The sequence below is a fragment of the Nothoprocta perdicaria genome, unplaced genomic scaffold (assembly GCF_003342845.1).
Source record: "Nothoprocta perdicaria isolate Ctin4 unplaced genomic scaffold, notPer1 scaffold_201, whole genome shotgun sequence".
NCBI classification, from domain to species: domain Eukaryota; kingdom Metazoa; phylum Chordata; class Aves; order Tinamiformes; family Tinamidae; genus Nothoprocta; species Nothoprocta perdicaria.
In genome coordinates, this window is record NW_020455217.1 from 1,115,864 (window position 1) to 1,141,963 (window position 26,100).

At 43.2% G+C, this 26,100-nt stretch overlaps 1 long non-coding RNA gene across 1 annotated transcript; it reads right to left on the reverse strand.

Moving 5' to 3' along the window:
* Window positions 1–13,951: 13,951 nt before the first annotated feature.
* On the reverse strand, window positions 13,952–21,779 carry LOC112946334. The gene is made up of 3 exons (XR_003249219.1): window positions 21,474–21,779; window positions 14,256–14,450; window positions 13,952–14,167 (listed from the first exon to the last, which is right to left on the reverse strand). It is a non-coding gene; the product is annotated as an uncharacterized LOC112946334 (long non-coding RNA).
* Between the last annotated feature and the right edge of the window lie 4,321 nt (window positions 21,780–26,100).

Below are 26,100 nucleotides of genomic sequence, written 5' to 3' on the forward strand. Positions count from 1 at the left end.
ATTAGTACCAGTCATGTTTGCTCAGGATAGTATTTCCTATTTGCACCTTGAATGGAAGAACCCTATCAGAACCCTAAGTGCCAACAAGGCAGAGCTGGTTAACCTTTTCACAACCTCAGAGATTATTTTCCTTTGCCCTTGAACCAAGCAGAGAGGTTAGCTTCCACACTATGCAAAACAACAAACAAACAAAACCCTTTTCTGTCTAATCAACAGAAGGAAGAGGTGCTCTGCAGGATCAGAACCTTGAAACACTAATAAGCAGCTGCAGAATAGAAAAGAAAAAAAAAAAAAAAGACCTGGCACTTACTTTTCTGGGTTTGTTCTGCTCAACCTTTCTTGGAACAGCTTCCCCCCTCTTTTCCAGCCCCCAAATGCTTGCAATATCTGTCTGAGAGAGGTCACATCTATCATTCATTGAAAATTACTTTCCTGATAATTCCTGTGTAAAGACACAGGTGCTGCCTTTTAATGCAGCACCTTAGACAATTTCTGGGGCTGGRAAATGATTAGTACAAAAATGCCACCTATTTTATATGAATTAAAGAAAATAAGTTAGAGACTGTTGGGGAAGAGAATAACACGTTGTGGGAAGGACATGAAGAAAGAGGAATTGTAATAAAGAAAAGACTTTAGGAATAGGCAATGCATGGAAGGGTGTGAGAAAGAATAAAATAAGCCACTGCCCAAAATCAATAGCTCCAGCTAGGGGAAGAGTGAGAAGAGAGAAGGAGATATTCAACCCCTGGMCCTAAAATGCAGGTACATAATCACACTCATGAAAGGAAAAACTACAGAAGGATAGAGCACAAAAGTACGGGTTGGGAGCAAGGTTAGCTAGCTGTGAAAAAGCAGATTGGTTCTAACTTCTCCCCACCCAGATCTTCCTGGCTGTTTTATTTTGCTTTATCTGAGCAGACCTCCTATAATCAATTACGTGGATTTCTCCTGTTCTAGTAAAGGCTTCCATCTCTTCTGTTTTATTTTCAAAAACAGGGGCACCATCTCTCATCCACCTGCAAACCTCTGATTTTGTAATACCCACCCTTCTTTCCTGCCCTAAGCTGCCTCTGCGACAGCGACACCGCACATCTGAGCGACACCCCAGTCTCCTTCGGCTCTGTGTATAGGACTGAAGACTGAGTGTCTCCTCTCTCCCTCCCTCCTTGCCTATCTCTGCCTTATGCCATTTGCACTATCCCAACTATTCAACCCATTTTCTCTCCTTCCCCTCCTTACTTTAAGGGCCTTATTCAGATCTTCCACACATGATTTTTCATGCTGGCAAACTCCGACAACATGAATGGAGCTAGTCTTGATTTCCTTTAGGCCAGGTGGACCTCCAGGCCTCCGTTTCYTTCAGCCAGCTCTGCTGGGCTTGCTGCATCCTTTGCCCTGCATGATACTGAGGAGGTAGGAAGTGGACGCAACTCCTGCCCCTATTGCACCTCACAGGTCCTGGGAAATTAGCAGCATGGCTTAGAAGTGTACTTTGCATGAACTGTTTTATCACATTAGCCTTGATCAGCAAAGCAAGAGGAATGCCAGCTTCCTGAGCAGGACATGACAACAGTGATGTAAGCAACGCCCTTCACATGTACAAAATATACTGCAGAAATAAAGGAGAAAGCTCCATGTGTGACAAAAAAAAAAAAAAAAAAAAAAAAAAAAAAAAAAAAAAAAAAAAAAAAAAAAAAAAAAAGGCTTTGGTGTTTTTCTGATGGTCTCAACAAGTTACGGTCTCTTGAAATTACCTAAGCAGAGGGGCAGAAAACCTGTTCTCCCCAAGACTAGAGACTATATTTTGAGAGATTTCTGGATATTTTGTGTCAGGGCCATGTCACCTGGGTGAAAATTCCCATATCCTTGAGGACATAGATCAAACCCAGCACTTTCAGCATCATCTCTTTGGAGTAGAGCACAGTCCTGCCCCATCTAAACTGGTTCCCAAAAACTGGTACCACAAGCATCCTACCTCATAGCAGGCACTGCCAAATGTCCCCCACCCCACTGCCAAGTGTCCCTGACACTGTATTTTAATCTTTGGGGACACAAACCTCCCTGGCAACATACCTGAAATATGACAACTCATCGGGGGGGGGGGCTGGGGGTGGAGTGGGAGGGAAGAATACACCCCACATGTGCTGCTTTAGATGCTGATTCAGGCAGGCAGGTGTAGAGGTAGCCCTGATAGCTACTTAAGGAGCAATTATGCATATGAATCCTCTTGTGATAAGAGGAGAGGAAATCAGGATTTATTGATTTACCCTTGATACACTAAAGGCCCCTAAGGCAAAGAGGTTTCTAGGGGATGCCTGGGGAATTTCTTCACCAAGATACTGCAGACTGACTGTTTTTAYATAGACATTGCTGAGAATTCTTCCTGAATAAGCAGGATGCTACCAATTCACTCCAGGAAACCAGTAAATCCTCCTCATTTACCCCTCATGGGTGTTCAYCACAAAAACAGATCTCAGAGCTTTCCCATCAATTCCACTCACTGCCTTCATTACCGTTATTACCGTGATTAAAAAGCAATCAAAGAAAAAWCTCATCCCTGTCCCAAAATTACTCCTCAACAACTGCACAAGCGCGAAGAGCGGAGACCGCACGCGACACACATGAACGCTGTGACAGAGCCCCTCGCCTAAGTGCCCCGAACAGCAGGGACAGGGCAATGACCGAGACATCCTGGGAGGGAAGGGGACGGGGACCCGGGTCCCCGACGAGAGCTGGGGTCGGGACCGGGACCGGGACCCGGGACCCGGGACCCGGCCCCGCGCCTCGCCCGCGCCCCTCACCTGCGCGTCGCGCCGCCGCTCTGCTCCGCGCTGCGGCGCCGCCGTGTGGCCGCCGCCGGTACTGCAGCCGCCTCGGCCAAGGGGCTGCTGGCACCGAGCGGCCGCTTTTATCCCCCCGCACCGGCGAGACAACAAAGAAATAGATAAATAGATAAATAGATAAATAGATAAATAGATAGATGGATAGATAGATAAACAAACAAACAAACAAACAAACAAACGAATAAATAAATAAATAAATAAATAAATAAATAAATAAGCAAGTGAATAAATAAATGAATAAATAGATTAATAATTAGACAAACAAACAAGTAAATAAATAARCATGTAAATAAATAAATAAATAAGGGGGATGAATGGATAGATAAATAAATAGATGAAGCAAATGAGTAAATAAATAAATAAGCAAACAAGCAATAAACAAACAGATTAAAAAATAAAATTKTCTGCAAAAAGCAGTGGAGATTAACCTGAAAACATAAAGCCCCACACTATAAGAGCTAGCAAGTAAAACAAGCAGACAAATAAATAGAATAAAAGTAAATTAAAAAAAAAGCACAGACACTAAAGGTGTTAGCATTGTAATAACTTGTTGCTTCAATAGTCACTGCTCCCCTCTTTGAAATGCTGGCCTGTTAATTTAGCCTATGTAGGCTGTTTTTGGATCATATGCTTAGGAAAAGATGACTTTGGAGCAGCCATATGCCTAAAGAATAACATCTAACTACAGCCTTACCTTTCAGCATGACCCAATACTCATAGCAATGCGGAATTCAACATCGTTTGRAAAAAAAAAAGGCATTAAACCAGCTCTCACACCAGTAAAAAGCAAGCTTATGCTGCATTTTGCTAGCACGTCTATAATGATGGGCTTCTCAACTAGAATAATGCATGATCTGTGCTAGTCCAAGGGAAATAACATAGGACAGACCCACTTTCGGGACATAAATTGGCTGCAAAAGCCAGGTAAGAACCCAAGCAAGTAGCTCCAAAAGCTGGTCTCCTTTAATAATTCATTTGGCTCACCCAGACACTTTATTTCTGCTACTAGAGCAAGACAGGTCAGTGTTTTATCTCTGTATATATTGAGTAGAAAGAAAGAAAGAAAGAAAGAAAGAAAGAAAGAAAGAAAGAAAGAAAGAAAGAAAGAAAGAAAGAATAATTCCTCAAAAACATAAACAAGAATAATAAAATCTAATTGCTTGTGAACTTTTATGTTTTCACAATATTTTTTGTGATATAAATTTACCACTTTTTTGCACAAAGATAACAGAAATAAAAAGTTTGATTTTGCAAATTATCAAGAATAAAACACAGGGACACATTCTTACTAAAACTGTTGAGATGCTCGAATCAAAAAGTATGAAAGCTCCTGATTGTTCATTGCCAAGAATCCTACTTTTAGCTAAGGTGTTTGCAATCTCTCTAGGCTCCAGACCTTGACATGGCGCAGCATCAGTCGAGCCCTTACTCTAGACCATGATAGAAACCAACAGGTTTCTTGGGTCAAACTGTGCCTTGGATATTTCATAGTCTGGTTAGCTATTCTAGGACTTGCTTTCAAAAGATCTCTTACAGCTAGGCATGTGGCTATATCATATGTAGGACTGGAAGATAATAGGAGATATAGCTCACCCACTCCACTGCCTAACAGCCTTCTTCCAGGGGGTGGCCCAAGTGCCAGCACAGACATCCRGGCGATACCATGATGGAAATGAGAAATACCAAAGAGGTTAACTATGTCCTTACTAACCCAGCTTCCCCCTATCCCTGGATTTTTAAACAGCTCTCAGCTAACTAAATAGAAGGAATTTTTGAAAGAATTAATCTAAATAGAGTTTTTACTAGGAAAGGTCTTACAGGTTCATATTTCCYGTGGGATTAAACATTTGAATCAGGTAAAACATGTACGGGCAATTGTGGTAGTTAATTTGCACATTTTAGTGTATTTAAACCAGTGATCTTGTACACCTTCATCAATCATGTATATAGTCCAGAAATTGTTGCTGTGCACAGCTGGACTGCTGGCATGTTAGGATAAAGAAGGATAAGCTTTGTGCCCTTTACTAGTCCTTGTTATCACAGGATCTCCAGTGCTTTGCAGATGGAAATCAACACTTTCCTCCTGAAAAAAAAGCAGGCAAGCATGGCCTCTATTTCACTCCTCAGAAGACAGGGCCCCAGACCAGGTGAGACACTTGSCTGGCACTGCTGATGCTGAGCTCATTGCTCTTGGGCACAACTGAGGGAGGCTTTAAAGAACATYCAGTTAAACTCTGCCTTGGGCAGTTTGTTGTCTCAGCTAAGAGCTATGACCCGCTGTTTTAGAGCAATGTTAGCTGGTGCCGGTYAGCTGGTGGAGAGCCGTGTTAGACACCCTGTGCCTGGGACCTGRATCTGGTTGTTTTGACCCTCACAAGCTCTAGGGGGACCTCGAGGAATTGTTGCTCTCTCCCAGGGTCCCAATGGAATTTGGAGCTGACTCAATGGGCCAAGAGATCCAGGCAGCGGTCCTGATTTGCAGGGAAATGTAGAGTTATTTCTGTGGGATCCTTGGAAGAGACCTGGCTCAAACTCCACAGCGAGAGCATTATCACCCAGGAGGTCTGACTTGCTGCAGCAGTTTGACAGACCCCATTAGCTTTTCACATGCCATTTGGCTGCTGTTAGAAGCAAGAAAGCCTCTTAACAGGGAACCTTTAAAGGCCACAGCCTGTATATGTGTGCTCTTTACACGGAACCTCCTTCAAAGAAAAGATTTGCTTCACATTTTCCCTTCCTGCTTGGGACCTCCAGGGGACGATAGCTCCATAGATGTGTTCTCCTGCCTACTTATGGATTCTGTGAGTATTCTCCCATTGCAAATCCTGGAGGATTTAATATCCACTCTGTAATCTACTGGCACCAACAGGCATTATCTAACTAAACCTTAAATTGAAAATGCTAGTCTTTCCATTTTCCCCAAGCCGTTGTGAAAAAGTAAAACTCTCGTAGTCCGATGTAATTTACTCTCACTCTAATTAAAATGTGCCACTCAGCTCTCCCTGGCAAGGTACTCGGCAGGCTGACACCACRAGGCTGACACTGAAAGCATGTCACGAGGCTGTCTGATGGGATGGCAGCCCCCCTCGTCTGCTGCGCTGGCCACACGCTATGGGAGATGCTGCTGCTGTTTCCCCCTACATCTCGGCAGGAACACAACGCTGCATTCCCATACCTGATTTGCTGTGGCCGCAGTCAGCCAAACTGAGGCTCAAGTTATTTATAGGGCCCAAGAGTTGTCACTGARGGGCACAGTTGTCACTGTCCCTTCTTGTCCCTCCTCGTTACCCATCTCTGCAGCAAGGACCAGCAAGGTCAACACACGTGCCTGGTGAGCTGGTAGCGGGGAGAGCAAGCCAAGGGGATGCCGGCTGGTGCAGATATTCATACACCCATCAAACAGATTTGTAACCCTGAACTTTCTGTACAGCTGCATGTTTCCRAGAAAAGGAAACAAGCTTTCTATAATTCTTCCTCTCATTCATCATAYTCCATCTTGGCTAGATCACCAAAGTCAAAACATCACACAGCAACGTTCATTTATGATTTCCAATTTTATTAGGAAAAAAAATACAAAAGGTCTCTGTCATGATCAAGACTGCTGTACGTAGCAAGTTTCCACATGGATAGGGTATAGATTCTGCTCTGTACTAATCAATTCCCACTGATACACAGCAAAAGAAAAATGTAAACTTTTCGGGGGCAATCAGTCAGAAGATGCAGTAACAAATACAGCCTTAGAGTGAATTGCAAAGCAGGTCCATCTGGCACAGAAACCAATCTGACAGTAGCAGATGCTTCGATGGAAGATGCAAGCAGACAGATGTGGAATAAACTGTGTTTAGGGAGAAGTAGTTCCTCCTGACCTCATCAGTTAGTAGTTAGCTTATGACATTAATTAATATACCCCTTTCGTCTTTTTTAAATACTGATAATGACATGTCTGACATTACTCCCTGCTAGTATAGTAGCCGAGCATCAGACTCTCTCTAGTCTGTTAATTTTCCCAGGGCTATGGCAACTATGAATCCCTAACCCTTATACCACAGGGAACAGAAGCACAGAAAAGGTTAGGTTTGCTTTATATCAAACAGGGCAGGCACTCAAGGTATAATCTCCAGCTGGAAGCAGATTGTTTTCCTCAAAAATATCAAACCCCACTTTACATTCACTTGTCTTTCAGTTCAGGAGTCTGTGGTGAAAAAGGATTCTACAGTACAGTTTCATTAAAACAAGCAAACAACAATAAAACGTTACAACGACTGTTGTGCAGGAATTTTAATACATTTGAAAACCACTCACCAAATTAAAGCTGATATTAGCGTTGGGAACATTGGGTTACGACACTGCTCCATCTTATGCCTAAGGAGATCGCAGGCATCACTGGGAACACTAGCTTTGCAGCAAAAGGCAAAGGACGTAGCTGATGGATTGACTTCTTGCAGCCTCATTGCTCTAGTGTAGCAGGTTTGCATGAACAAGAATCATCCAGGCTGAAAGACCAGCTCTTGATCAAAATGAAATGGCTGTCAAGGAAGTGCTTAGTGCTGGGGGCAGCTGCAGATCTGCAATATGCCTTTCCAATTGCTATATAAGCTCTCCAAAGCCAAGCAGTGAGGATACCGATGCACAGAATACGGTTAATGTGGTCAATATTTTGCTTGAAATGCCTGAGAGGCGATGGAAGGGTAGAATAATAAGGACGATGGAAAAAATGAAAAAAAAAAAAAAAAAGGCAGAGGAACTTAAATGGAATAACACATTTTCTGAAAAAAAAAAAAATCAGTACAGGAAAAATTTCCCAGCTGAAACATTCATTGTTTGATAAACTTCTAAGAAAATAATTTCAGGGAGATGTAATGACTGAATATTCCCAAATTCATTCTTCTGCTAAGAGAACAGATGCAAGGGAAATCTGTAGAAATAATCAAGAAAAAAAAAATCTTATCTCAGCATACTCTGATTTTGAGTAGGCATAAGGGATTTCTGCCCTTTGTAACTAACATAATAACTTTGTGTTTTCATTACCCAGAGAAATTATTAATCCTCATTTGAATATCTCTAGGTGCTCTGCTTTCAGCACATCTAATGACAAGAAGTTCCACTGGAATATCATCTATGATTAAAAAAGTCTAGGACCCAGGACTGGCTTAGCCTAATGAAACCTGTGAAGGAGGCGACAAACCTCTTTGCATACACATACAAATGCATGGTTCATCTCCCCAGCCTGTGATATCAGTCCTGGACCCTGACCTCTGTTACCGTAGGGTCAGTTTGCACTAGGACTCACCAAGATAATCTGTACTAAACCAGCCACACAGGAATTCAAGCTGTATTATTCTACTTTATTCTTGCGGCCATTAGGAACACAGGGTATCACTTTTTACATGATGATAGAGTTATTGCCAGGCAATTGAGTTATGCTAATCATTAGTAATTTTTTCTTTTAGTGTAATATCGTCTCATTTCACAGAAAAGTCAAGCTAAAAGTGTGCACGTAGTCACAGTTGCTTGACTAATGAGGGGTGATCTGTAAAATGAGCAATTAATTTTAATCACATGTCCAAATTCTCCCCAGCAAAGGGAGGGGAAGAGTTCAGACTCTATCTCCTAACACACTTCTGTTGAGTGGAGGAGGGATTTTTTTCTTTTTCTGCTTCTTGCAGGTGACTAAAACACAGTGTGGCGAAGTCCTAGTCRGGGGAGGCACTAAAGCAGAGTGAGGGACACAAACTGATCAGATTGTGCTCTGGCAGAGGGTGGCGGTCACCTAACTGTGTCCTCGGGTGATGGAGGTGCTGGCCTTTCTCCCTGCCGCTTCTCGGGTTCCGCAGGAGGAGAGCCACGTGCCACCCGGGGGGCTCTGCGGGGGCCTCGGCAAGCCCGGGCGCTGCTCTGAACGAGCCTGCGAGCTTTCTCTCCAAGACAACTGCATATCAAATAAGAAATCACACAAGCACTCTTGATAAACAGCAGGCAGCCCTGCTCCTGCCAGCTAACAGGATTAATCGAAATGCACACAGACACAGCTGGGCAAAATCAAAACACCGAGYAGAGACTAAATTACACCTCTTAATGGCAAAACCTTTGAGGCTTATTCTCCCTCCATTGCTTTTCCGATTGCTAATGTCACCACTGCAAGCAGGAGCTGCCATGGCCCTAGCCCTCCAGCTCTCTGCCAGGCAATGGTTTAAATGTTAGGGACCCCAAAGTGAGACTCAGCCTGCTTGTTCTTTCAAGAGAGTAGTCTGACTTGCCCCATGTCCAGTCTCTTCTTTTTTTTTTTTTTTACTTTCAGACCACTTATAATTTTACTTGTTGGATGCAGTTCAGCTGCAAAATGTCTTCCTGTGATATAGAAACTCACCTACCTGTAAGGAGCTGCTTCCTCTTTAAGGACAACTAGGTCTGTATTTCATAGCAGAAGGGAAAGATGCTTTCTATTTAAAGCAGACGGGTTAAGAGTTCAGGAAGGAAGGATGAAAAGAGATCATGGGAGGAAAGGTTCTTGGAGATGTAGGGATTTGAGAGTGGAGATAGGCTGGTAGTTGGCAGACAAGAAATTACACAGGGCAATTTGTACTAAGAACTGTTCTGACCCGATCTTAAATCAGTTCTTTACAGTCTCCCCTGAGGAACCACAGTAATTTCCTTCAGCTTTTACTCAAAGGCCAGACCCTCCTCTAGGCAACTTCTTTTTCGCAGGTTGCTTGGTGATGTCAAATGGCAATTGCATTACCAGTAAAACCAGTTTCCCTCATTTCTGTCAATCATCAAGTTACAATCTCTGCTACCTGCCATGGAGCACAAGTTCCTGCCTAGAGCCAGAGCTTTGGTAGCTTTCAAAGCCTTGCACTGTGCTTGTTTGCAGCCTGCCTACAGAGAGGAGCAATGCTGTAGTACAGTCCATCGTCACAGATTTCCACTACCCTGCCTTTTCTGTTGTGTCCTTGCTATCATATACATACCTTTTTGCTCCTTCATCTCCCTGCTTTTGCTCCTTTCTCCATATGAGTTCCTCCTATGGCTTCTTCCTCCTCATGCATGACACCTCTTAATGAGTTTCTCTATGGTGCGTTTACCCCAAGCATAAATTTTTCCAAGCCAAATGCCCAATAACTGCATTAGAGCAGGTACTGGCAGGATTCCTATAATATTGGGTCCCTAGCCTGGAAAATCTCCATCTAATTTAAATTACACTCTCTATTTGACATCTGCTTTGGCTCATGACTGAGATCTAACAGCTACAGAGAGATAAGGATCCCAGGGAGTACTTGGGAAGGACTAACCAGGAAAAAACATTGCCTTCTACTAGCTGTAGCTGCAGTAGTTTAGATATGTCATGGGCCATTGTGGGTGACACAAATGGCTGAAGAAATCAATCCTTCTGTTTTATTAGCAGAGGAATTGGAGCTCTGAGGTGTGGCCCCCTTGTGAAGGATTAAGGAAACACATCCTTGTCCCTATACACTCACAGGTTTCTGAAAAAAATGCAAAAGTCATTGGCAATCTCACAAGCTGCAGTAAGTGCTGCAGAGAAACACTGCAAGAAAAACATCACTTCTCCATACAGCTTTTTCCTGATTTTTAGTAAAACTTAGAAAACAAACAAACAAAAAAACACTAGTTGGCCTTGTGTGTGTGTGTGTGTGTGTGTGTGTGTGTGTGTGTGTGTGTGTGTGTGTGTGTGTGTGTGTGTGTTTTAACCTGACAGATCACGGAGATAAAACTCACAGTCCCTGCAGCAAATCAAGAAATCCTGCAGTACCAAAATGAAAAACAGTTTTTTTACAGTAGTCGTCTTGCTATTTACATATGTTCTCCCAGCTTCCCTATCTAATTAGACTGTGAGTCCCATATTAACTTATGCTGGCAGATAGCTCTTTTGTTTGCTTGTTTTGGGTCTGTGAATGTCTGCAGAGATGAACTGTTTACCCCTGTTTACCCATTTTGCAGAAAAGGAAGTAAAAACAGAGAGAAGTGAACAGTCAGGTGAGAAGGATCCTGTTCACAAAGGGTGAGAAAGGCTAAGTCAGTGCTGATGATGCAATTGATACTGTCGAACTTATGTGCAGGACTGACCATCTCATGGAATTTATATATTTATTAGAGGATCTCACATATAAGCAAAGGATGCAGGGCTTTAGGCACAAAGCTGCTCATCTGTATTTGCTGAGAGTGTAAAAGCAGGGAGGTGTTCAAAAAAGTTCCCAGCCCAGCAACTGCAGGCCAAGTTGCAAAGACCACACCATCTGTCAGCAGCACTCAGCAAAGAGCACTGGAGGATTTACACCAAACCTTGGTCTAAGTGCAATGAGTAGTAGAGAGAAAAATGCCTGAAAAGGCCCTTAAAACAAATCCAAGCTCTTCTCTCTGTGGAGTTCAGCAGTTAGATCAGTAGCAGGGCTGGCATGACCCCACATCCTACTTTTTTGAGAGATGAGTCAGGTACAGCTAGGGCAAACTGACATGGATAAGTCTCTGCTTAACCTTAGGTAACCTTGGGCCGCTTTCCAGCATCCCTGACTGCACACTGATGTGCAGGAGCAGCCGCTTTGCCTCCTGTTTTCCCTTTCCCTTGTTGAGCCTGGAGCTGGAGCAGCACAGTCCCGCATCCTGGAGCTGGCAAACACTGCCCTGCATATGAGGCTGAAAATCCCTTAGCTGACTCTGCCAACAAGCCTATATCTAGGGAGAGCAGCCTGCATTCAGCTGCCTTTATGGCCATTTTTACCCCTATAAACAATCTGTTTTCCTTTTTCTGGTGCCAAAGACTGAAATTGTRCTTCAAGTGCTAGGGCTCCTATGTTCTATACTTCACTTTAGCACTGACTGACCATGCTGCCTGTGAAGTGCAGACAAGTATCATTAGCAGTTAGGCCAGGCTGTAGGAGACAGATCTATTAACTAGGTCTCACTATCCCACTTCGAATCTTCAGCAAAAATAACATCTTGATTCAAAAGTTTCTTTTTTCCTATAAAATTATAGTACTTACATTTGCAATAAGAAAAAGAAATATAGTATCTTTTTCCAGAATGTCCCCATATGCTCCTTTCCTTACCAAAATAAATGAATACAAATAAATCATAGAAAATAYGAAGAAAAACAAACTTGATATTCTTTATGGGAGAAAATATTCAAAAAACGGAACTGTTCCAAAAGACCGAAGAGTTCCAAATTCTAACACAGAGTTAGAATACTCTAACTCAGTGCTTCTGTTTCCCTGCCATGTAAAGGGATGATAACATCCACATCTGAGAGATAAAAGTGAGTTTGCTTGAACAGTAAGTGCAAAATCCATTTGCCATTCTTGCATGAAAAGGGCTATTGAGACATGTGGCATTAACCGTGCTTTCATCTGACACCCTGCCAACTTGCTTGAAACCTTCCCTTTACCCACAGCAGGGTCAAAAGCCACTGGTGTGGCTGGGATAGGGCTGTGCTGCCAGCACAAAGAACCCCTTCTGGCATTTTATCTGGTACAGAAATAAACCTATAAGCTTGGGATTTCTGTCCATTGGTGAATGAGTGAGTCAGAGAAGCAGCAAACAAGCAGCCCTGATGTGCCACGAACTGACCTGCAGGCACCTGGAGGCTAAAGAAATCTGGCTCCTTGGTCTTGCCCTATTTGTTTTCTAAACTGCCGAATGAGGATCCCTTTGATTTGTAAGCAAGCGCTGCTCCAGGGAAGCGCCTGGCTAGAGGGTTTGGCAGCAGACCCCGGAGCCTTTCCACCTCTAAGCTGGCAGCAGATCTGGCCTGGGTTGTTAGCAGCGAGACAACACCAGGGGCTGGCAAGCTTGCAGTGGCCAGCAGGATGCAGGTTTTAGGCTGCACAGTCCAACCTCTAATTCAGTCATCTCTTCAAAAGGGCTCTGGAGGGTTCGGCAGAAAATGCTAAAGAGCGGGGAGATGGTTATTGAAAGAAAAACTGCCTCAGTAGCTACTGGCGCTACCCATGCAAGCTGACCCATGCTGCTATGCTTTACCTAGCTGGGGAGGGCTTGGATGGGAAGACCCTGTTGCAGAGTGTGTTTGCTCCTTTTGCTCTGTGATGGGAAAGGAAACTGTTATGTACCTTGCCAGTCTACTTAAATTGGGATCTCGCTGACCCTGAGCAAGAAAAACACTTTGATAGTATGGAAAACCTGATATACGCTGGGACCAGAGGGGTCTTCAAGGAGCACAAAGATCTTCTGACAGTAAAACTATGAAATACTATCTTGCCTCCGTACTCCTCTCACACCAAGGGGAATTGTAAAGAAGGCAGCAGCATTAATTATTGATTTCAAACAGAATTAATACAGAGGGAACGTTTACTAGAGCTGATAAAATGTGCCTTGCAAGATCTTTATCCTTAGGTCAATAGCACAAACAAGGCAGCACAGCCCCTTGGATGCTGAACAAGGTGTGACGTCTTAAGCCTGTCAAAGCAGAAAGACAAATGAGTGCCTCAGGCTGCAGAGTTTTCATGAGCTGGTCACACATCACCCATGTTCGCTTTTGGGGTTAAGATGATTTCTCCCTTTGCTTGGATGGAGAGCAGGCTCCTCAGAGACCACAGCCTCTGCGTGCTGGAGGCATCTCTGAGAATGGCGCATCCCTCCCTTGGTGTGCACATTCTCGTACTTACATAAATATTGTCAATGCACATAAATCTGCATAAATTAACACTCTCCCTTGCCTCAGTGTTTGGTAAAACTCTAATCAGCAGAAAAGAAGGAAAAATAAATTTAAGATAAAGGAGTAGATCCTAAGATTGTATGAGACCTGTGCAATCCTCAGCTCTGTTAAAGATTCTCCATTTTATACTATCTCATAGTATAATGCAATGATTCTCCCACTGCCTTGAGACTTGATGGTTTATGACCTAGCTTTATTTATTTGCATACACAAACTAACCTGCTTTATAAATTACAGCCGAAGGAGGGGACATTCGGCTCTTCCTTCTTCCAGGAAGCTTTATATTCATCAAAGTTAATTGTAGTTGGCCGTTAGTTCCTATAAATAATCAGATACATTGCCAAGACACAGAATAAATCCACCCAAATTATGCTAATACGTAGGGCTTTGAAAAAGTTTAATCAAAGTTTTGATATGAAGTAGCAATCAGCAAAAAACTTCCAGTTCTTAAAGCTCCCCTGTCTGCAGGTGTCACAAAGTTGCTAGAAACAGGCAAGAGCAGTGGAAACTTCAGAGGCTGGGTGCTGAAAACCAAATAAGCAAGGCACTGTCCTCTACATATCTTCAGGGATGAGTTTGCTTCATAATCATCAGTGGTGTAACAGTGGTACCATATGCCTCGCCATGGCCTACACAGGGCCTTAAGGATGGAGGGACATCAGTACAGGTTAATAAGATCGAAGGCATCTCTTTGAGACACAGCTATATACTGCCAACCTCCCACCTACCTTCCTATCGCCTGATGAAAATGCCTTGTTCGGGCTTTTCCCCTTGGTCTGTAAGTCCAAACACGAGCCTGGCTTCAATCTCTTCCCTGCCGAAGGTGAAGTCTCTTGCTTTGCACTGTCAGAGACAACCTCAGCTCCAGCCAAGCTGCAGGGGATCAGAATCATTCCCAAATGCCTCTGTCTTATGCTGCTCAGCTAGTGGAATGGAAAAATAAAAAGGAAGGGGGGAAAAAATCACATATATGTGTGTATATACAGACATACATATAATATATATGTGTGTGTATACCCACCCAGGACAAAACCCATGATTGAAATGGCCTCATGTTCCAGGAATAGGAAGTGCCCGCTGGTGTCAAAAAACAGGGGAAATCAGAACGTGCTGAGAAGAACCAGGAGCATGACCAGCAAGGAATCCAGCTGACAAATTACATTGAGAAAAGATCCTTTCAAGCACAGGAGGCAGTAAGTTGCAGTTCTGATTGAATAGACTTGTTAATAAAAATACATTGAACAAAAAAATGAAATGGAGAGCAAATCCTTTCAAATAAGATTTCAGTCCTGCCTTAAGTCCTTGGCTTTATTTACGAGTTCWGCTGTCCGCGCTCTCTCTACAGGTCTGTAGGAGAATAGAACAGAGATGGAAACACACTGAAACATCTCATGTCCCAGTCGGACACACAGAGTCTCAGCACCAAAATTGCACCTCCTCAAACCTTGCTGTGTTCCAAACCACCAGCCCTGGCGTGGGCATCTCTAAAAGCCACCCAGCCTGCCTGCCCTTGCTTAGTATTGCTCCACTTTTGCTGCYGCCTTTGATGCAGAAACATGGTGAGAACCACTAGAAGGCCTGCAAGTTGTTTAAAGGAGTCTCTCCTGTACTTGCCACCCCCTGAAGTTAAAATATAATGAGAGCCATAAATAATAAATAAATTGACAATTCTTTTTCATGTCTGCAGAGAGCCTATTCTCTACAACCTCAAGGCTACGCAGCTTTTAGAATTTTTAATGGCAGTGGAGTGAGGGGAGATAGAGAGTTTTTCGTCTTGATTTTTAAAGATAAACACAGAATTCCTGGTTTTGAAGCTTTAAGAAAAATATCAAAGAAATGAGATCTGGTTGGAAAAAATCATCTCTTTCGATCCAGTGCTGCTCCCAGGAAGACGGGAGGAAAGCAGAACAACTTTTGCTTGTAACAGTCTAAGAAAAATATTTATACCCACCAGATAGATTTTTTTTTAATGACTTCATATACAGCAATTTGAACAAATTCCTTACATGCAACAAGGTGTTTGGAAATAAAAGCAATATCTAACAGACATATAGAGAGGAAGAGTGAATAGGGAAAGAGGAAACCGATATGTATTTATTATCATGTAAGTTTGGTTCTTTCTATGGTGGGGAAATGGAGCTAAGATCATTGAATTCAGTACGCAGGGCAAAAGAGCAGGAAAACTCATGTGCTCATACCTGAAAGAGGTGATATTAGGGCAATTCAAGTAAAATGAAACTGGCAAATGGGAACTCCGATATTCACCTCTTGGTTCTGACTCAGTAAAGTCTGCTCTGTCTGTTTTTTCCTTAATGATGGGTGGAGAGAAGGGGTATCCTGAAATTTTCATACAATAGGATAAAGGAAGGCAAATAGGAATGGGGGAAGGGAAAAAAAAAAAGCTTAAGAATTGGAAGGAAATCAATTTTCACTTGATCTGGTGCACAGAACTCCAGCTTTGCAGTATCTCTTTACTTCCACCAGTCCCCTGCTCTCCCCAGAGGCTGAGTCAAATGTACAGGAGACCTGTGTTAGTAGTTAACTCTCTGGTCAGTTACTGAAGTTCAGCAGTGGTTTTGCTTTTGTTTTCCCAAGCACCAGAACAACACAGCTAATCCTGCAGAATAATGTTAACATAATCAATGTGATTATGCCCATGGGAGAACGTCAGCCACTGCAGATCAAAATTGTCAAAAGTATCCAGAACAAAATGCAGTAGCAATCTTTGCACTGAACGTATATTTGGTTTGGTTTTGTTCTTTAAGTATTTTCTATTTTTTCTTCCCTCTACTCAATAAAAAAGAAACAGCCACTGCAGAATTTCTGAGCATTTCCCAAGAAAGACATTCTGGTATTAAGGCCAAAAACTAGGGAGAAACCCTACCTTAGGTACCTGAAGTTTGGAAAATGTACCTGGAGCTGGGGTGAGGCTTCCTTTTCAGAGGGCAGACACTAGCATTTCTTCACTCTTGAAAAGGCTCAAAACAAACACTGAAAAAGCGGAATATCTGAGATCTTGAAAACACTTCCCATACAACTCTAATTAAGTGGTTCTTCTAGTGCTCCCACAGCCATACCTGAATAAGAACTTGAGTCCTGTACGCATATCCTGAGATTCTATTTTTGGAATGAATAATTTCCTGCTAATTTGGGAAAAACCTGGAGTTTGCTTTTGAAAGTGCAGCATTTTCTTTCTTGAGTACTACAGATCACAGCAGCTAGCAGGGGGCATCTGTCTCGGAGAGCGCTGTGTCTGCACTCAGGGCTGCAAGGTACATTCTTGCCGTGTGAGCATCGCTCTGATATCTCCTGTCAGCCACCCTGTTTGCAGCTGCAGTGGCAGGGAACCTTCAGTTCAAATTCCCCTTCTGAGGGTCAGTGTTTCCTCTTCTCCACAACCAACTCCTTCAGTATTTCTTTCCTTGTTTTTATCTCCCAATACTTCTAAAAGCTCTGAGATGATCCCCAGGGCCATACAAGAAAATAGAAATTGAATGAAGATTAAAATGCTGATCTAGAGCTGCTAATATCCCTCAGGAGTTATACAAACATCCACTTGGAATGAGTCCCATCTGGATAACAGTGAGAAATGTTCAAGAACAAACTTGAAGGTTAGTTAACATGTTAGCTTTCCCCAGATCTCACATTCTCTTTGACTTTCATCCCTTATTTCTTCTGAGAAGCTCTGGTGGTCATCACCAAAATTTGGCCAGATTAGAGCTGCCCCTGCTCTGTGGAGTTACATGGGCCACTACTTGGTTGGGAAAACCTGGATGTTTTTCCAAAATATGTCACTGTCTCACACACGACTTGGGCAAAGCCCCTTTACCTGCTCAGACATCCACCTAGGGATGTCCAAGTGAAGAGAAAAGAATCTCACTCATCAGTTCATCACCCTTTTAGGAAGATCTCAGATGAGGAAATTTCCTGATAGGTGGATGCATAGTGCATTTCTGCCCTACTCTCCGGCTGATTCCCCCAGAGCTTTGCTTTATACAAGGCACAATACTTCTTAACTCCCTTCTCCTTCTGTATTTCAGCCTCTCTCCTTGCTGCTATTCATCAGTGTTTGCAGGCGATTAGCTATTTACTTCACCCAGTTCATCAAGTTCTCCCTTAATGCCTTTGTTTTTGTCATAGATTTTTATGTGTGTGTGCACATGTCAAATCTAGGCAGGAATGTGTTTGAACATTTAGCCAGATTAGCTTGGGTTTTATTTATTCTTGCTGGGACTTGCACTCCAGCCCTGGGCTGACATTATATTAATTGTTTCTGTTTCATTATCCTTACTTACAAGGAAGAGGAGGGGGATTTGGGCAAAGAAGAAAGTCTCATATGCCTTGCAAATATGTTTTATCTCCCCTTTGATTCCTCACCAGCTTGTTCCAGCACTGACATCCTCTTTGAGTTACTAACAGTAATGCTTCTTGCTTCTCCACAACTCCATCCCCCCCTGGACTCTAATTTTTTGCTCTGTCCTTCTCCTTTGGCACTGAAGACACTACATTTCTCCTCCTCTCACTAACCTGGCTGTTCCTCTTAACCTCTACACTGTGGGCTGGGTACTTCTCATCTCACATCTTGCTAAACTCCTTTCTCCTGCATTGAAGCCTCCTGAGCCTTTTTGGTCCTCTCCAGGTTGCTCTTCTTGCTGTTTATCCCATGTCCTCCCCACATATGTCAATGCAGTCTCAGATCACCCAGCTTCCAGCACTAYCTGCTTGCACCCTGCTGCACACACAGCAGGTACCGGCCAGGACTCTGCATTCCCTCTGGCTACACAGACATAACATGCCCATAACCAGCCCTAGCTAAGTCACAGCAATTAATTCAGGGTAAGTTAGGGATGCAGTCTACAAGGGGGATGATTTGGAGCCCGAAATATACTTGAGCTCATGGGAGGAGAGACAGATGCAATTGCACAATAAATGGAGTGTGAAGTGATTTCAAACCCATCACTTCCCTGTGCCCCCTTGAGACCAAAGACCCTCATTGCTGGTTATCAGCAGCTCACTGCAGCAAGCAGTTCTAGGTTTGCTTTGAAAACAGGGTTGCAAGATCTTTCCTGTCTGCTCACACTACTCTTAGGGTTTTTTTTGCTGACACATCTGAGACCCAGCTGCTTCTGCAGGCACCCCGCACACTGTAGATGCAGAGCCTTGGTCACTAACCTGCAACACCAGTGCTCACAGCAACAGCACAAAGTCCAACAGCTCTCTGCATTGGAAAGGGACACGGACTGTGCCTCTGCTCCCTTCCTCTCAAGGACAGGCAACAGCCCTTAAACCCTAGGTCTACTCACAAATACTACTTTTTAATGGGGTCAGGGTGGTTGCGGTTGTGAAGCTGCAATGGGGCATCACTGTCCATGGCTTATTGGCTTACTTCTTTCTGCCTTGCAGCTTTGTGGAGCAATATATGGAGCAGTTACCAGGTGCCTCTGGCTGCCTTTGTGGCTGGCAGGTTATTTATATGCAAATTCCTCACCAGTGGTGGATGCTTATAAACATGATAACAAAACCTTCTGTGGAGATGGGACACGGATGAGGCGTGCAAGGGCCTTTTGATCCAGCCAGAAGAGTTCATATAGGATTATCCACATTCAATTAGATAGCTTCAAACAGAGAGATAGCCACTCTGCTGACACACAGATTGCTAAACTGGGATCATGTCTGAGAGCTGGGAAAGGCACAGGAGAAATACCTTGGGAAATGTATTTAGCCACAAATAGGCTGCATTGAAACACCAGCTCATGCCCACCTCGAGGTCAGCAGTACAGCTTTCCTATTACAGTAACTAAAATGGTAGCATTCAGATTCCTGCTCTGTTTCTCGTGTGTCTGCAGAAACTCCTTAACTCCTGATACACTCAGACAGAGGGCCACAATGAGATTGCAGAGCCCTTCCTGTCCTATCCAGGTATAGATTTCCCTCACTTCTATTTCAAATGCAATATCCCGTGTTGCTTTTCTTTTCTAAAAATCTACACAAGGACCAAAGAAACATCTTCTCAGTGGCTTTACCTTTGCCTCCTGTGAGGAAATGTGTTTCCCTACCTTCTGAGACCCTTGTTTGAAACAGGGGACACTATTTAGCTGACTGGATTTCCTCTCAAATCTCCCCAGGCCTCTGCAGTCTGGTCATGGCCATGCTCAGCAAGACTAGCTCAAGTCCTCTCTTTGCACCTTTGCAAAATAAGCTCCAATTATCTCAGATGTAGATGTTTTGAGACCTTAAATGAAATGTATTAGAGTGGCTTTAAGAACAGTAGATTCAGACATCTGAAGAGGCCATACTTGTCATGGAAAAAAAAAAATCCTACACAGCACAGTCTATAATTTCTGTGAGAGCAAAATTATATCATCGTAAAAAGCCCCATAATCTTGAGCTTAAAACAGAGAGGTCCTAGATACTTAACRAGTCCTCTCAAGTTGTCTTACTGCCAGGAGTAGCATCTGAACACCCTGCTCACAAGCTGGCACTAGCACTAAATGTTGGGTACTTTCCTACACACAGAGGTTGTTAGCATCCTAATGTTTTGTTTTAGGAGCAGAGGAATTGAGAGGGAAAGGACAAACTTKCCAGGAGGGGCCTTCCTGAAATCCCCCTATGATGAGTGTCATCCAATTCCTTGAAATGTAGAGCTGCTGTTAAGCTAACAGATGCAAGAAGAGGCATTCACTTCACTTGACTTCCATGCCGGTGCACAGACCCACCCATGACCTCCCATGGCTCTGAAGAGGAGGCGCTGATGGCSATAGCCATGTCAGCTGCTCCATCAAGCATGCCAGTTCCTTCCTCCACTCTCCCAAGAGGAAGACTGGAGGCACAGTATGTCACAAGTGGTGTAAACCTCTGTGACAAACCCTGTCAGCTCCTGCTTGCCCTGTCTTGACAATKTTAGGAAGTTTGGAGGCTTCACAGAGCCTCAGGCATGTAGACTTGTCTTCCCTTTCAGTACCTGCCATTACTATCTAAACAGAGAAGGAAAAAGAAAGGAATAAGGAGAGAAAAAAATACTACAGGAAGGAGAGATCAGCAGAAGAGTTCAAAACAACATAGGTACCTAGCAGACACTTAGCCAAAACTGAGCTTAGAAACACACCATTCTTCTTTCCTCGTGGCTACTAAAAGTACCATCTCATCGGCGGAACAAAACCTGCAGTTACATTCTTCCAATAACCTCTTGCTAACTCATTCTCCCTCCTCTTCAGTTGGCCAAGGAGAGGTGCCCTATGCAGTACTGTGATAGACTTGAGACCTGATTTACCTCCTGCTTATGCCAAATCAGCAGCTGCCTGATCCTGGTGAGCTCAGCTGCACTGACATTGCTGCTGTCTTCTCCTGCTCCCCCAAATAGCTGCTCCTCTTTGAACTGCACACTCCGACATCCGGACCCAGGGCTTCTCAGCTCTGCCAGCTGGCTGTATCCCTGACATTGGCCTTGGGAACAAAGTTGCTACCTGCCAATTTTTGTCTCATGATGGTGAGACACTGGCAAACACCAATCCGCATCAAAGCTGCTGATATCAAAAAGTGAACTGCTGCAGGACCTGCCCATCCTCCTGAAACTCTRTTTTCATTTGTTTTTTTTTATTAAAAATGGGAGTGTTGTTGCAAAGTTAGCCCCCAGTCAGGCTGAGGCGGGAGACTGTTTTGGTTTAATAATTTCCTGTCCTCTCTGTCAGGACAAACTCTGTCCTTGGCCTGTCCTCTGAGTTATTGATATGACTTCAAAAATCAAATCTTAAGACTTATTATATAATTTGTTTGACATTGAGGGCTTTCTCACGGTCAGGCAAAGTGATCTGCAAACATGCACAAATCCATAGCCTTGTTCCCCTTTAAAGCTCTCTTGAAAACAAATTGCAACAAAACAAAACATAACCAATAAAATGATCAAAACAACAACAACAAAAAGAAATACTTAGAACAAGCAGCTTTACCTGGGTCCTATATCTGTTGCTGGTCATGATAAACCATCTTTGCTTCTTGCTTCTCTTCTGGCTCTCTATTTACTCTTTATGTCTTGACATGTTTAATTTTAAGCTGTCTGAGGAAAGGATAATCTCTCTCCTGAGTGCTTGTACCTCTCCCAGCAYTGGAGAGACTGAGTTGTGCCTGAAGTTCCTAGGAAGAACAACTTTTTTTTTTTTTCCTTTAGGAATTAACCTAACTGTAATAACAAACCAAATGATAGTGAGGTATAAATAGGCTCGGTTTTCTGCATTTACTTCCGGACATCCTTTTTATCCTTTCCTCATCAGAACTAAGAGTGTGCTTTAGGGGTTCTGCTGAAGGTCAAGGCTGCTTTAATGTGAGAGCAGGCTCCTTATGAGTATGCAAATAATTAAGGAATTGCTAATTTGACACACATGTTAGTAAAAAAAACTGGGTGGAGGGAGGGGGGGATCTGGGTGCAGGAGACATCCTTTATGATTTRGAAAGTTCCTGCATCTTCAGCCCATGCCCTTCCTGAAAGGAGAGATTTGTCCTGGCAGACAGTGTCTCAGGGAGCTAGATGGGAGCTTCTTGCAGACACCTTTAGCTGCTCATTACTTTAGAGTGATATGGGAACAGAGAGCTGGGTGGCACAAGGGGACAGTGAGCAGGGTGGACGGGCTGCCTGGTTCTGAACCTGAGCCTCCTCCCTGCCTGTGCTACAAATCAGASCTGGACACCTTTGGCGTGAGCAGGGGAGAGGGACAACACTGGTTCTAGCAGCAGGAGACACCTCTCTCCGAGGRAGCTACAGCAGGGCATAACCAGCGAGAGGGAGCAGCAAATGAGCCTGACTAGATCCATTTGCTACCCTGGTGTGTGACTTCCCCTGCAGAGATGGGGACTGCSATCTCTGGGGGAACCTGTCAGATAACACTAGGAGCTACATAKGGATTTATGCTGGCAGGGGCACAGTATTTCACTTTGATGACACTTGCTTTCTTAATGTTTTAATCATGCTGTTGACCTTGAGACTTGAGAGATACAGACGGCTGCCACCCTTCCCACTGTGCCTTCCCTTGATGATGCCAAGCCCTGCAGCGAGTGCCATGCTGACTGTGCTTGGCACAGCACGTACAGCTCTGAAGTTTTCCCAGCTCATGCGTCATCCTGCACATCAGGCTGGAGACCAAGGGACAAATCCATTCTCTTCCCCAGTGTTTGATGGTGTCCCTATCTCAAAAGAGAAACAAGGGAAAAACGAGCAGGAAATTTAAGGTCAAGGCAGCCAGGGCTTCTGGCTGCTGAATTTATTTCCACATGCCCTAAACTGCAGATTGTTAGATGCCATAAGAGCRGATTTCCAGCCAGTCCCACATCACATTCTTATGAGTAACTAGTAAAAAAAAGGCATCAGAGGAAGACAGGAAACCTTGAACATTCATCCTCTGTTCAAGATGCATAAGATCATTTATTGCCTAACAAACTCTCTGCTATTTCAGTAACTTAGGACATCTTGGATGTCCTTGATCTATTTTGCTCTCTTCCCTCAGGTTGCTGTAACTTGGGAGCTTTTGGTCTTTTGTCGTGAAAGTTTAAAGTGTATTATCCTAGGATGTGAGTATCCTCAGGGAATGTTTCCAAGGCTTGTTGTGTATAGAGGCAAGATTGTGAAGATGCTTGTCAAGACCTCTATTACTGACTGTATAGTTGCAAGGGGCTAGATTTGACTGTGTCCAGCTCTGTGTCCTTTCTTATACTGGTGTTAACTAAAAATTAACATTGATCATATCCAGTTGGCCTCTTCATTAAACCCATTCTGTTCACAAAAGTAATCAGACTATCTCAGACAGACATTCAAACAGCTATGAAATAGGAATTTGTTCCATAATAAAGGCAGAAACCTATTTAATACCTTTCCTAATTATTCTGTTATTCAACAAGCATAAAGATGCATGCGACAATGGACCGAGACCTCCAAGTCCAATTTGCAGTGTAATGAATTCCTTTTTTGGCAGAAAAAGGAAAGCAAAACAGGGAGAGTTGGATGTGAAATAATGAATTTTTCTTTGATTTTAGGAGAGAAATATATGCACTCCAGGAAAGTTGGGAAAGCTCATTCAGGTTGAACTCAGTGCATGGTGCAGCAGGAGGGACAGAGATGAAGGCCACATGCAGGCAGTGCTGCAGGACTGATCAACAGGTTGTGCACAGTGAGCCCCAAGAAAGGGGTATTACTGAGCAAGCTAGAACGCATTGTCGAGACATCCTGAACCACTCTTCAGCCTCACTCTTGCAAGTGGACTGGACCCAGCTCTGCAAGACAGAGGATTGCAGCCAGGTATCTGGTCCCCCGCAGGAGACAGGGCAATAAATCCTTCCTACCACTGACTGTTCTGCATTTCATGGGATCATTTTGACAGGGAGAGAATTGAATACTGTCACTAACAGGCAGGGAAAAAATTATAAGGTTCATTTAGAAGGCAGTAAAGAGGGGATTTTCAATTTCCTTTTAAAATCACAACATAATAATTCTTTCAAAGTGGATTTGATGGGAAAGCTGGAGTCAAAGAGGACTAAGAGCACTTCAGTATCTAGCTGTGCAATCGGGATGGGTGTCTGCTCTGGCTGAGCAATTGTGAGACCCCAGAGGCAGAAGAGAACTTTGGGGAAATATTGGCTTTGTGCATGTTTTGACATCTACAAATTCCAGCTAAAAATATAGCCTTTTTGCACTGAAACACTTGACAAATGGATAAGGAAGAGAGTCCCTTCCTTCAAGGAATTTCTATCAGCCTAAGGAAAGCAGGAGTTCATATATAAGGGCTGAGAGTTAGATATTAGATGACATGACTAGGCCATGGAGATCATCTGTGGCAGTGCCAAGAACAGATCCCACAATGGGCCCAAGTTAAGTGTGAATGTAAAATTCATATTGCATTTTTGAGATATCTGTTTTATAAAAGCTTGTGCATGTGTGCATGCTCACATAGACAGACAGTAAGGAAGATATGTGTGACAGCATAAAAGGCATGAAATTCTGTCATCAGTTCCTGTTGGTSACTCAAATGAAATGACTGGGATTTCCAGGACATTTCTGAAAAGATAGAGCAGATATTATGAATGTACACAAGCAGTGATACAGGCCTGTGAATCAGCATAGATTGGTGTGCAAGAATRAAGGCAGGTCTCCTCAAGAGGGCATGAACACATGCACATACCAGAGCTACAGAGCCACCCATGGAGTAGGCACATAAGCAAAGTATGGTTTTGTATAATGCTAAGCAAAGTAATCACAGGCTTTCTCAGTTAACACTGATTTCCTGTTCTTTTTTGCCATCACCTTTTAAATAGCTTCAYGCTGGCCTTGGCTGGATATAGAGGGAAATGACTGATGCAATCAACTTATACATAATTAGTGACCAAAGCAATAAGGGTTGTTTCCTGGTGTTTTACTGGGATGTAATAATGATTCATACATCATACATAAATAGAAATACAAGCATACATATTTTTTACATACATATATTTGTAGTTATTCCCACAGGTTTGTGATTACAAGAGCTGTGAGAGTAAAGACTCTGTTTTGCTGCTGTATTCGGGGTTGTGAGGGGATGCCAAGGGCTGATTGCTCTGACAATGCAACATTTCCTTTTTGAATCACACAGGCCACACAAAAACATATGAACTGTTACTGAAATTCATTGTGCCTTTCCCAATTCCCCTCACCCTGGTAATAGGGACAAGGCTTCATTTGCTAAAGCCGAGTGATGTCAGAGAGATCAATGGTTTAATGATTAATTATGTGAAGCTCAGTAACTGATTCACAATCTTTTATCTGAATTACTCTATTGATCTGTAGAAAAAAAATAGTTTGCAATTAAAAAATGAGACAATTAAGTGCTATGCAATTAGCACTAAGCCTCAACAAACATGACTTAAAGACAAAGGGTACAACTCAGTAATCAGCTTTTATTCTTATTTTTAGAAGGATATAAACCCTTATTCTTCAGTGATCACGCCAACCTCTAATTGGTGTGTGCTAGGAAGAAGCTTCTCCAATGGGAAAATGGGTCTTCTGATTATCTGCTTGAGATTTCCTTTCCAGCATCTGGAGCCATTTACTGTGGGAGAGAGATACTATTCTGGTAGGTCAATAGCTTGATCCTCCAAGATTATTTCTCTGGGACAATAGCCAGGCTTGAATACCAATTATACCATTAGTAATCTCAAACAACTCCACTGACTTTAATAGGAATGATTACATTTGGAATAATATTATACAGTAGGCTTATGCAGCCTGAAACATACACAGAAGGTAGTACATTTTGGTCCAAACTAGGAGGACCTCTAAACCAGCACAGCTGAGAAGAGTATGGATGTTTAGGACTATTCAGTCCAGAGAATGGAGAGGACTTGGAAGGCATTTTTGAGGTATTGTGGAAAGAACACTCCTTCCTAGAAAACCCAGTTTCATGTAGATGTTTCCATAAATCTCTGCAGTGGGCAATATCATTAAGAATTTGTGAAAGGGAAAGAAAGAGTAAGGAAAAGGGGAAGGGAAATCAGATTTATTGCTTTGAAAATAAGCACAACAGACCAATAAACCCAAAGATAACAGGAAATCAGTTC